The 13,789-nt window shown below is 42.1% G+C and overlaps 1 protein-coding gene across 2 annotated transcripts in view; it reads right to left on the bottom strand.

The window, feature by feature from the left end:
• The window catches only part of SMIM14 (small integral membrane protein 14), a 35,936-nt gene extending 22,467 nt beyond the window's left edge, over window positions 1–13,469 (bottom strand). Inside the window, exons 1-2 of one of the 2 annotated variants that reach the window (XM_087724821.1) lie at window positions 13,326–13,469; window positions 9,065–9,168 (exon numbers count right to left, since the gene is read on the bottom strand). The gene's annotated coding sequence lies outside the window, so the exon portion shown is untranslated. Of the gene's footprint in view, window positions 1–4,550; window positions 4,708–9,064; window positions 9,169–13,325 lie in introns of those variants that run through there. The other variant, XM_087724820.1, reaches the window with a different exon arrangement.
• Window positions 13,470–13,789: the final 320 nt, after the last annotated feature.

The raw sequence follows: 13,789 nt of genomic DNA on the forward strand, positions 1-13,789 counted from the left end.
TGGTCCCTGAGGTCCGAAAGGTTGGGGACCCCTGGCTTAAAGCACTAAAAATCAACAAGAAACTCCCCCCTCCCCCCCATGGCAGTGACAAATACAATAATCCAAGCCCTTTGACCATGTCTGAATCAATTTGAGGTCCCCAAACCCACTGACAGAATCATCTCTTCCAGGCCTTTCAGAACAGGAAGGAGGGCATCAATCTGATTTCCAAAGGAGCGACGTTCCCAAGGGAAGGAGCCGCTGCAGAGGAGGCCAAGATACAAATAAATGAAATATAAATTAAAAAGAAAAACACAAGCTAATCCTGTAATCTGTAGTTTTTCCATGGGTGGTTTGCTAAAGCATAGCCAATGTCATAATTCTATGCCTGTATCAGAGGCTCCAAAAAGATATTGAAAAAAGTACACGTCAACAATCTTTATAAAAATTATAAAAGAACAAGAACAAGTTACCTTCCGACTGTATCTATGTATTTAAGGAGTAGAAATCCTACTTCAGTGTCTGACAAACAACAACATTCTCTTTCTCTACCGGCTGTTTCCTGCCACACCTGTTTAACTAGCCTAAAACAAAGGCTTACATTAAGGTAAATACAAAAATTAGAACGGAACGTGGCGATTTTTATTGTGCAATAATTAATCGCCCAGGGTATACCTTCAAGCTTATACCAACAAAGCAATTCTTTGTTGCAAAAGTCATTTTGTGCTGAACACAATTACAGGCAGTCCTCGACTTTCGACTGTCCATTGCACGGCCAAAGTTACAACAGAACTGAAAAAGTGACTTACGACCATTTTTCACAGTGACGACTGTTGCAGCGTCCCCATGGTCGTGTGATCAAAATTCAGACGCTTGGCAACTGACTCATACTTATGACGGTTGCGGTGTCCCCGGGGTCATGCGATCCACTTTTGTGACCTTCTGACAAGCAAACCAATGGAGGAAGCCAGCGTCTGACTAAATTAAGAACTGCAGTGATTCACTTAACGGTGACAAGAAAGGTCATTAAACGGGGCAACATTCACAACCAACTGTCTGGCTTAGCAACAGAAATTTTGGGCTCAATTGTGGCCGTAAGTTGAGGACTACTTGCAGCCACGAACTGCCCTTAAAATAATGAAACATTATCAGCAGCTTTGTCTGGGAATAGGTGTTTGTTTTGCAAATATTATATACCGCCTCTGCTAAATATATTGATGAAAGTAGGAAATGAGAAATTTCTCATGAGGCAGAACAAACTTTCATTAAAAACAGTATCTCTTATGTTAAGACAATGCAAACTACATGGTTACAACACCTCACCGTGTTGTTGACGTTTTAATAGCTTGTGCAGTGAAGTGTATATTGTGGTTGCAACTAAAGACCGAGACAGTTTTCATCCCACCAATATGACTGCAGCACTGAAATCATTCAATGTTTGTCCCGACCTCCTTGCCAAAATAAAATCTTAAGACAGAATTTGGATTAGCCTAGGTCGCTTGAAATTCTAACAGCCGATGATAAAGGAAACACATCTGTCTAAGATCAAACCTGAAAAAGAACCCTAACAACATACAGGGAATCAACTTGGTCTAGAGATTAAGGTGCTGGCCTAGAAACCAGGAAACTCTGAATTCTAGTCCCACCTTAGGCATGAAAGATAGCTGGGTGACTTTGGGCCAATAACACTCTCACTCATTCACTCAGATGCAATTTGCATTTGAGGACATGTAGCAATCGGATGCGTTACAGAGCTGAAAATTCTGGTCGTTATAATAAATTCTTCCACTTCGATCTAACCCCCCAAAATCAGAGTCATCAACAGCAAGGTCAAAATATTGGTCAATCTTTAAGGTGTCTCTTTGTCTATTTCTCTGCCACATGTGCACACACACACATCCAGATGTGTCCCCATAAGACAATTCCTGCAGGTCGTGGTCAACATAGAAGGAAATTATTTTGTAGTTCAAAAAATCTGGAAAGAAATCACTTTTTAATGTCACAGGTATTTACAGATGGACAACTCCTAATACTATGCAGCAAATTTCTTTTTTCTTTTTGTCTTTCTTCCTCAAGTGCATATTATGCGCTAATCATTCTTTCTCATCCTTTCCAACTGGTTATACTGGTTGTTGTTTTTTTAAAAAAAATCTATAACTGCTAGCATTTCCTTAAACCAGTCACAAAGGGACCTTTTATCATGTGTTAAATTCAGTCTTCCAGAATGCCATTACTGATTTGTTGTTGTTAGTTGCAAAGTTGTGTCTGACCCATCACAACCCCATGAACAACATTCCTCCAGGCCTTCCTGTCCTCTCCCATCCTCCTGAGTCCATTGAAACTCACGCTGACTGCTTTGGTGACTCCATCTAGCCACCTCATTCTCTGTCGTCCCCTTCTTCTTTTGCCCTCCGTCTTTCCCAGCATGAGGCTCTTCTCCAGTGAGTCCTTCCTTCTCATTAGGTGGCCAAAGTCCTTGAGTTTCACCTTCAGGATCTGGCCTTCTAAAGAGCAGTCAGGGTTGAACTCCTCTAGGACTGACCGGTTGGATGGCCTTGCAGTCCAAGGGACACGCAGGAGTCTTCTCCAGCACCTGAGTTCAAAGGCCTCCATTCTTTGGCGCTCAGCCTTCCTTATGATCCAACCTTCACAGCCATCCTTTGCAACTGGGAATACCACAGCCTTGACTAGACACACTTTTGTTGGCAGGGCGATGTCTCTGCTTTTTAATATGGTGTCTAGATTTGCCATCACTTTCCTCCCCAGGAGCAAGCATCTTTTAATTTATTGGTTGCAGCCCCCATCTGCGGTGATCTTGGAGTCCAGGAAAATAAAACCTGTCACTATCTCCATTTCTTCCCCATCTATTTGCCAGGAATTGAGAGGGCCGGATGCCATGATCTTAGCTTTCTTCAGGACTGAATGACTTAATGAAGCTATGAGCCATGCCATGCAGGGCCACGCAAGACGGACAGGTCATAGTAGAGAGATCTGACAAGGCAGTAATCCATGAAGGGCCCATTACAGGAATAAAATGCAATGGGAATTAAGAGCAAAAATAGCCAAACCAGAACGAGAAAGGTAGAAGAATAGGATACAATTCAAGGGAAGATAATAAACAAACAAACAAACAAACAAACAAAGATGTCCATTAGTGACCAGAGAGATTTTAATTTTCTGCAATGGCTTCTGTCCATTCTTGAAAACCTTTCAGCATATTTCAAAGCAAGTGGTGAATTATTAAAAGAATCCAGGCAGGGAAATATGTAGTCTCTGGTCATCTTTGAGAGTCAAGAGAATTGTCATTGGCTACAGCCCAGAAACTTCACAATTGGCTCTGTTTATCCGCTGCAACTTTAGACTTGAGTTTGGGTGTGTGTGTGTTTTTGTAAGCAAGAATAAACAGGAGGACAGTCAGAAGCAATAAAGGACTGGGAAGGAAGAGGAAACAGAAAGAAAAAAAGAAGCAACTAAAACATACTGAGATTATTTTTAAAAAAAGTTATCTTCCTTAAGCGGAGCTCAGTTCTTCTATAAATAACTGAAGGTGACAAACATACACACACACAACTGAGCAGTGCGTACCTAAAGCCATTTTTGATGAGACGTGTGTGTCCCATCATGGCCTGAGACAAAAGACCAGTTTCAAAGTTATTCAGGCACAAGCATTTCACAGTCATATTATTTTTAAGATGCTACGCCTGATCATTCTGGAATAACTAATAAAATTATACGGTCAGTTTAAAGGGTTTGACCCCAGAATGGATGAGAAGTTATGAGCCAAGATAAGTTCCTTCTGAAAAGCAAGAAGATTTTATCAGAGTAATAAACTTTCAACTCAACATGGAGATTACAGAGGGCTTCAACCAGATTGCTCAGCATATTAAATGGTGTAATACTAAAGGTATTAAATATTAGCAATAATTTACTCTTTTTTCCCTGCAGTCAGGTCTGTCTCATTAGTTTCAAGCATTCTCTAGGGAGCAAGGATAGCTGATGACCTCATTGAGCCCACATAACTGCATCACTTCCAAAGAATTCCAGATTTATTTTTTTTAGATCCTACTTATCAACTGTATCGCTCGATTAAATTGCAAAATAAATCGGAATGCACAGGACAAACAGACCTTAGCCAGCAAAGCGTATAAGGCCGGCTTCCTCTTTTAGATCGAGCCACTCACACGAACACGAAGCCGCCGGGGCAAAATGGATCCATAGGTACGCAACGCCAGATCGCTATTCCACGCGCAACTTTCTCCCGAGCCATTCGCGCAAGGGAGGCTGCCCATAAGAGCGCATCCCTCCTCCTAAGGATCTCTCTCTCTCTTTCTCTCTCTCTCGGGAGCAGCTGGGGTGCAACCGAGCAAGCGATCGCCCCCGGAATGCGAAAGCTGGAGGATCTGATTTCGCTCCAAGCCGGAGAAACTTTTTAGGATCCCATCACGCCCTGCCTTCCTTTCCCCTCGCAGCCAACACCCCCCCCCCAGCCCCCGGGTGACGGATTGCATCCCTTTTGAACCGCAGAGAGCCCAAGACTCGGTGTCAAGAAGCCGGAGCCCAACCGAACTCACCAAATTAGCGGCGGCGGCTGGTGCAATTTGGCGAGGCTCGCAGAGGAAGAAATCCACCCTCTAGAGTCTTGTTTTGATTGCACTGACCACGTCAGATTCCGGCCCTTTGCAAGGAGACCCGGATCTGCCGGCTCCCACCAAAGGGGAGGAGTCAGGCCCCCCCTCCCTCCATTCCCCGGGGCGGTGCATGGCCGCAAGCCCCGCCTCCCTCCCTCCCTCCCCGTTGCAACTGATTCCCTTCCGCCCTTTCCCGGGGACGCCCCTTGCAGCGTAAAGGCGCTTTTGCTCGCGCTGAGTTGGCATTCGCATGCAAATTAGCCGCTAAAGGCGAGGCGCTGATTGGCCCGTTTCGTTTGGAACGCTCGGGATGTATTGCTACACTTCAAAGCGATCTAGCTCGGCTTTTGTTTTTGGGTCCCGCCTTAGGAAGAGAAAGCGCTGGGAGGTTTCGCTCTTACGTCCCCCGGGGTTGTAACTCCATAGATTGTAACTCCTCCCAACTTGCCTTTCAATAGGCCACTGGTTACACTTTCAAGATCGTCTCCACGGCCCAGAACCATCCCTCCCTACATGCTTTTTAAGAGGCCTTTGATCGCACCCGTTATATTGGTACATTCCCCCTCATGTTCTTATCAAGTGGGCCAGATCCATCCCTGGGTGCCCTTTTTATCTCCACCTGGTTACCGTTCCCCTCCCCGGAGTAGACCATCTGGTCCGGGTGGCGCTATATTCTTGGCATATTCCCTATATCAGAGATGTCCAAACCTGGGAACTTTTAAGACTTGTGGACTTCAACTCCCATGCTGGCTGGGGAATTCTGGGAGTTGAAGTCCCCAAATTTGGATGCCCCTGCCCTATATGGATACATTCCTTAATGCTTGTTGAAACATATTTTTCTCTATTCCCAGGATCTCCACAATGTAATCATTATAAATTTGCCACTGACAGCATTTTTTCCCACACCCCAATTTCAAAAAAATTTAAACAGCGGAATATGATAAAACTATAATAATCACCAAAGCTAGGAAATCACCTTTGTTTAGCAGAATATAAATGCCACTACATCACAACTATAATACCATGTTTCGCCTAAAATAAGACAGGGCCTTATTTTCTTTTCACCCCCAAAATATGGCCTGGGCCTTATTATCAGGGGGGAAGTGTTATTGTTTGGGGCTCTCTTGCGAACGGACTCCCTAAGAGCTGAGATTTGAACTGCCAAACTGCAGTTAGCAGCCAGCTGAAGTAGCCTGTGGTACTGCACTCTAACCACTGCGCCACCTCAGCTCTATGACCACAATGCCACAATTGAGTCCAAAATCTGCTGCAAAGTCAGATCGTTGTTAAGTGTGCTTTGCCCCATTGTACGGCCTTCCTTGCCACAGCCATTAAATGAATCACTGCAGTTTTTAAGCTAGGAACGGAAGTGAACCTGATCACACAACCATGGGGATGCTAAAATCGGTGAAAAGTACAAAATGCAGCCATAAGTCACTTGTTCAGGGCCATTGTAACTTTGAAGTCACTAAAGGACTATAACTAGCATCCACTATAGGGAGGGGAAAAATATATTTTGGGTATAAATCGTGTGTGTGTTTGTGTGTCTGTGTATGTATAGATTTAAAATCTTAATTTAAAAACTAGATGTTAGTAGTTATAGTCATTTATTTATATGCCACTCTGTTAGTTGGGCTGCCGCATAGATCTCCTTCATGACAAAAAAAACATAAATGCAGTTCTGGATCAGGTCCATCTAACAACAAAATGATTAGCCAGTGGGATGTCTAGATACAACACCAAACACAACAAAGCTTGAGTAGAAAAAAATGCAGTGATTGTGACCATTGAGCCTTAATAATCTGCATATATCTGTCCAAGCCCCATTTAAAATTGTCCAATTACTACTCTTTGTAGGATAATATGTAGGTCAACTGTTACGTGTTTTAGAAAAATTGATTTTATTTGTCCTAAATCTCCTCCCATGTAGTTTTATCCTACAATGTCCCATTTTTGTACTTGGAAAGAAAAAGGCATGTGGGTATTTTCATTGCCATATTAGAGATAAAAAGCTCGGGGGATTATTCTGGATAAATTCATATTTAAAATGCTACTTGAAATGTGGACTTTATAAATTAGGACTTTTTAGTCCTCTGGAGTTCTCTTATCAGTTTAATTAACCTAGTTTTTATCATAGCTTGGGAAACCTAATTATGTAGTACTTTTCTTTGATGGTATATCAAACAATGTAGTGATATCTTTAAACTTTCATGTCACTTGGATCAATTATTAAATATATGTGTGGAAATGTAACCACTTGTCACCTGGATCCATATTATTGACAATTGCTAAATGATCACGAGTTTCTATTTCTTCCAATACAGCTAACATTTTTTTACTATTTGTAAAATAAGCTTTTGACTGCTCCAATATTATAACTATTGGGTTTTACTATGATCTTTATTTGCAAAGCATCATTGGGGGGGGGGGTGCTTCCCCAGTAGGTCAGTGTCTGTGATCCTACTGTTCTGTAGGTATTCCCATTACAAATAGTATTTTCTGGTGTAATTTTTAAGAAGTTAAACTCATACTCAAAGATATTTACATATAAATATATAGCGTCTATAAGACAAGCTTATCTAGGAGTTAACAGCCATACTTTACTCAATCCAATTGTCTAGTCAATAAAAGGTATAGGTAAAGGTTCCCCTCGCACATATGTGCCAGTCGTTCCTGACTCTAAGGGGTGGTGCTCATCTCCGTTTCAAAGCCGAAGAGCCAGCGCTGTCCGAAGACGTCTCCGTGGTCATGTGGCCGGCATGACTAAATGCCAAAGGTGCATGGAACTCTTTTACCTTCCCACCAAAGGCAGTCCCTATTTTTCTACTTGCATTTTTTCTGTGCTTTAGAACTGCTAGGTTGGCAGAATCTGGGACAAGTCACAGGAGCTCACTCCGTTACACAGCGCCTGGGATTCAAACTGCCGAACTTTCTGATAGATAAGCTCAGCATCTTAGCCACTGAGCCACCGCGTCCCTATGTCTCGTCAATACGTTGACTTAAATTAATTACATGGGCTGCTTTTTCACATGGTACTTAGGCTAAAATGTAGTTCACAACTTTATGGTTCCATGTAGTAAAGAAACATAGGCAGGGAGAAAAAATGAAATATATAAAGAAAGGAAAGAAATCAAGTTTTCCTCCTGCTCTATCATAACCCTGCAATTCTACAAAGGTGCCATCACACACACACACACACACACACACACACACACACACACACACACACACTGATATATTTACTGAAGACACACAGGCACACACACGCACAACCTCACTGATATATTTACTGAAGTAGATCTCTTGGTTCTCTGATGGTATTTTGACACAATCCTGTGAAATGTTCTTGTTGTACATCAATGAATGTAGCGGTACTTCTAAATAGACACATCCAAATCGAATTGTTGTAGGGTGCTGTCTTGGGAATAATCTCATTTGAGACTTACATCTGGATTGACATTCATAGAGTTAATTTGTACATAATAAAATAAACTTTACATTACATAATGATAGACATTAAAGCCCTTACTGTGCAATGTTGTTTATATTGGTCATTAAGCATAGCATAAACAGTAAAGAACAGAACAGTCTAATCGCCTCATAACGCAAGCCAATTCAAACAGGACATTAGATAACCCAGTAAAAAAATAGAACAAGTCTTGCTTAAAGATTTTTATTACCATAGGACTGGTCCAGAATGTACAGTACAATATGCCAATTATTAAAACAATGTATATTTATAAATATATAACTACAATTTAAAAGAGAGAAATACATTATTCCAATATTCTGTTTCACCGGCCTTCTGCTAATTCTCATAAAAACCCAATTCTTGTGATGATATAACGCAGCACCTGTTGCTATCCAGATAAATATTGATTGCCTCACTCCTTTTAAAAAAAAACCTAAAATGCATTCTAATTCCAAAACCCTTTTATCAGGCAATGATGCTTCCGATTTTTTAAAATTCCAGTATTTAAAATAAACATGCTCACTCCAGAACTCCAAGCTGAAAATTGTTTTCTTATAGTTTGGCTATTTTCTCACAACTTGTGAAACTGAATTAGTTTTTTTACCAAAACAACCCAATGTTTTTGCTTACACAACAAGTCAGGGGTATAAACTAAGCCAGCTTAGTTGGCAAGCCAATCAACGCCATCTTTCCATAATGCTATGCTATTCTTTAGCTTATCTTGAAGGGTTCACACTCAGGATGGGAGAGTAACACAATAACACGGATCAAATCATTGGCATCATATTTAAAGGCAACTCATTCACTTCTTGGTAATGGAATGCAATAAGAGATCAGATAATCAGCCACTACAACTGAGTGAAAGCTGCTTTAACACAGTGCATCAAGACAGGGATTTTCAAATTTCTTTTTTTCCCCCTCCAGGCTATGGAACCTGTTACCTAAAACAAAATAAATAAAAAATTCCCAGATGAACAAAACTCACTGTATCCAAATGAACGCTGGATCTTTTTGCCCTTCAGCTCTCAAGGAATTCCATCAAATTCTTACATAATCCAAAGGCCTCCAAGAATGGCAGTTGAGAAAACCCTGCAGTAAAAGACATAACAAGATTTGTTTTGGACTGCTGATGTTTTAGTGGAGACATCCCCATCCAACCTTGCACTGATGGGAAGATCCACAGACAAGTGAGCATTTGGGCAATGGTGTTAGCGGACTGAATCCTGGGCACTTTACTTTGGTCCTCTCTGAGCTTGGCTGTTTTCTTGCAGATGTTTTATTACCCAAGTAGATAGCATCATCAGTGCTAGAGGGAAATGGAATTTGCTCTCTCTTTATATACAAAGGCTTGCCTCTTCTGTGTTGGTGGGAGTGTTCTTGGTAGTTCTTGGGTAATGAAACCTTTGCAGAGAAAACAGTGAAGCTCACAAGGACTTCTCAAATATAGCCAATGTTTATGAGCTTTGTGATGAGTTTTGGACCTTTTCAATTCATAAACCAGAATCTGCTGATGGCTAGAAATTTACATTACTGTGAGGCTTCCTGAATTGCAGGATTGCAATATTAATAAAAATAAAGTTTTAATTAAAAAAAATCTGACTGAAGACTTCCTTGGTTTTGCCTAAGAAATCTCAAAAATACAGCTTTATTCCACTGAAACATTTTAAACTCATTTACAAAAGCTGTGCCTTCAATGATCAATTGAACTAACATACAGTATCCTGCCAAAGCACTATAGCAGCTACATTTTAGTCCATATAATACAGCACTTTACTTTTTAACATAAAGTATCACCTATCAAGAAGCCCAACATATTCCTTCAATTTTTTTTCATTTCATTACTAACAGCCAATCTATTCCTTCCTTTTCTGGATTTCAGGAGACGAGTTAAGATTCGGTTATTTCACCAAGCGCCGGAGGGTGGCATGCTACAGCTGAAGGTTTGAATTTGGTGGGTACATCTTTTGGTATATATTTTGTATAACTTTGATACTGTATTTAATCATTTTTGAGAGGATATGACTTGGTGAGGTTTCAAATGAGAGCATTGGAGTACATATGCTGATACCCAGCATAAATAGCAATGGGAAATGTATGTATAATCCTGCAGCTGTGATTTAACTAAGCTTTAAGTCCAACTCAAACAAACATTCTGGTTATCGAAACACCCCAAAAAGTGTCCCTTGCCTTTACTCAGCCAATATTCTCTGCCTGCGTTAGAAAAAATAATCCTTGAAGTTTTAGATTTCGTAACTGGTGGCATTTCTATTACTGGCAATGATTTCAACTAAACGTTTGAGGTATCCGTTGATTAATGTTGCATATTATCCTGGAGGCATTTTGGTCTACTTCTCTTTTTAAAAAATTGCTTTAGTGCTTGCATGAAGTGCCCATTCAAGGTAATGCCACAAAATTTCAGTTTGGTTATTATAGTTAAGGCTTCTGAATCGTGAAATTTCTGCTGCTTCAGCTATTCTGGTGGATTTGTGTCTTTAGGTCATTGTTATACTATATATGACTAACACTCACGCTTTCAGTTCATGGGTAGAAATCAACATTCTTCTGCAGAATTCCCTGGTACAATCTAGAATGCATTGTTCCTGCCACGATTGTAAGCAATTTGTGCCCTGAAGCTTGCAGGGCATTTTTATTCACACGGTTTGCAGGTGAGGAAGTTCTTTTATTGAAATTTAATATTTTGTTCATTCAAGCACTTCTCTCACTAGTGCCAGAAAGTTCCACTTTTCTATCTCCTGTTTTAATACTCTGCTGGATTCATTTTAGATGGTCTTTGAGATAAGTGGCCATATACACTTTTGGGAGGCAGTTTCTGCTTTCGTATCTTCCCATATTTTCCTTGTGGTGAGCCTATGGAACAATGACATCAGGCCATACAAGAATAGCCTGCAGATTCGTTACAATTTTACCTTATTTTGGGAAGTAATTGTTACTGGATGATCGCTCTTATAAATGATGACAATTGTTCTCATTTCCTCTGTTTACACTTGTTTGTCTGATTGCAGAGTAACAGAGGCCTTTCCAGTCTCATTATTTCTGAGATTTACAAAAATCTGTTTTGATCCGAGCATGGTACATTTCCATAAACCCATGGCATGAAGAACAGACAATCACCTTGCCAATCTAAAAGGATGCTGTTCTTTTACATCTGAGGCCCCTGAAATCAACATCAGGTTGTCATCTAATTGAATGAAACCTCAGACTCAATTTACCACCTAAGAAAATTCATTACTGTTACAGATATGACACACTATACTGTGTGGGTTTGTTTAATCAGGAGAATAAGTAAAACTCAACTCTTTCCCATGTTTTGGGTTAGGGTACTTGATGCTCCTCTTTAAGGTTGTGGGTGATGTGGGAGAACACTTTTCTGTTCTCCAGTGACAGTATTGTTCTTTTCATAGGTAATATTTTCTTCTTTTTTAATTTTGTGAAACTGCCAAACTCATTTTACAGAGCTGAGTTAGATGAACTAGAAATATGAAACAAAAGATGAATTTTCAGATCCTGGGATTCCACCTACTTTTTAAAGTGTGGCTCTATGCTGATGTACACTGTATAATCAAGAAAGCTAAAGATTACAAAAAAAAAGAAGAAGAAGAAGAAGCCAGTGTGTGCTTCACTGAGTATAGGCAAAGGTTCCCCTCGCACATCTGTGCTAGTCGTTCCCGACTCTAGGGGGCGATGCTCATCTACGTTTCAAAGCCGAAGAGCCAGCACTGTCCGAAGACATCTCCATGGTCATGTGGCTGGCATGACTCAATGCCGAAGGCGCACGGAATGCTGTTCCCTTCCCACATAAGGTGGTCCCTATTTTTTTTCTTGCATTTTTACGTGCTTTTGAACTGCTAAGCTGGCAGAAGCTGGGAGAAATAACGGGAGTTCGCTCTGTTATGCAGTGCTAGGGATTTGATCCACCGAACTGCTGACTTTTCTGATCGACAAGCGCAGCGTCTTAGCCACTGAGCCACCACATCCCGATTACTGATTGTACAAAGCCCTTAAATTATGTCAATCATGTCAAGTTGTGATATTTGTTTAGAAAAATGAGAATCCCAAAATCTTATTACCTTCATGTGAAACCTTTAAGTATGAGTAGAGAACATGGAGAAACGGATAGGCCCCATGTTGGCAAAAGAGACAAACTGTATGCTCTCTCCTTATCTCCCCCCCCCCCCCAAACCTATATTTATAGGAATATATGTGAAGGGAAACCTGACTGGGGAAAAAAACCCATGGTTTTCAAATTGGAAACAGCAATGACCAACACTTTGCTGTTGACACTAATGTGATGGCCAAAAATGCAGGATCTACAACCTCTAGTAATAAAAGTCAAGAGGCACAGTGGGGGAAAAATAAAATTAACTAGAAAGAACATCAACTAACGAAATAGATACAACCATCTTAAAACTGACAATGAAGGTATCACAGCGGTAGACAGAATATGCATTTTAGGATCAATAGCAATAGCAGTTAGACTTATATACCGCTTTCAGCCCTCTCTAAGCGGTTTACAGAGTCAGCATATTGCCCCCAACAACAATCCGGGTCCTCATTTTACCCACCTCGGAAGGATGGAAGGCTGAGTCAACCCTGAGCCGGTGAGATTTGAACAGCCGAACTGCAGAACTGCAGTCAGCTGAAGTAGCCTGCAGTGCTGCATTTAACCACTGCGCCACATCGGTGATCACCCATCACCCATAAAGGAATAAGCAAACAAGAGGGTCTTGGAGAATTCAAATCTCATCATTTGAAAAAACAATCTTTTGCTTAAAAAAAAAAAGATGGGATGGGACAGGAATCTATTTTGGGTGGCAGAGAAGCTCCTGTAGATTAAAGAGATGCCATAAGCTCCTGTAAAGACTATCACTTTGCCCTTGAACAACCGCAAACTTAAAAAAACAAGGCAAAATCTTTGCCTTCCGAAAAGAGCCTGGAAAACCTTTGCCAATTGGCTTGCTGCCCCAATGAGGGCATCCAGTTTTGGGAGCAGCTAGTTGACTAGTACAGGTAGAGCTCAACCTACGACCACAATTGAGCCTCTAAAACGTCCATTGCTGAATGAGACGCTTAGCAACAGGTTCACATTTAGGACGCTGAATACACTGAAGGGCCTCATCTCTATTCATCCCACACATACACACACACACACGGCCGTACCTTTGCCAGCTGTCCACCTCCCCCCCCACACACACCTCTCCAGCCTTTCAGAGGGCAGTTGCACCCACCTCACTAGGCCTCAAGCCTTCCCCGGCGTTGATGTGTCCCCCGGGAGACCAAGCCGGAGGCCGAAGCGTAAACGAAAGAGCCGGGAGCGGCAGATTTCCTCACCGGAGCCTTCCCGCCCGCCATGAGGGAAGCCCTCGCTCAACGACTCTCAGTCTCACGGGGAGTGGGGGGGGGGAGAGAAAAAGCGCCCCTCGTCGGTTTTCCCCTCAGGGGAAGAGGCGCCTCCTCTTTCAAAACGGGCCTCGCACCGGTTGCCAAGGCGACGCCGTCGCGCGGCGAGTGACGACACTTAGGAGGCCCCGCCCCCTCCGCCGGCGCTGCATCGCGTCGCGCCGCGTCGCGCGCCCGCTTCTCTCCCCCCCCCTTTCCACTATGACGGAGAGGAAGAGGCCGGCTCCGGGAGGCGCAGCGCGCATGCTCGGCGCGGGCGCCATTTTGGACGGGCCGCCGGAGCTTCTCCCGC

Source organism: Thamnophis sirtalis, unplaced genomic scaffold (assembly GCF_051295495.1).
Source record: "Thamnophis sirtalis isolate CommonGarterSnake01/CBP01778 unplaced genomic scaffold, rThaSir2_p1.2 scaffold_10, whole genome shotgun sequence".
NCBI classification, from domain to species: Eukaryota; Metazoa; Chordata; class Lepidosauria; order Squamata; family Natricidae; genus Thamnophis; species Thamnophis sirtalis.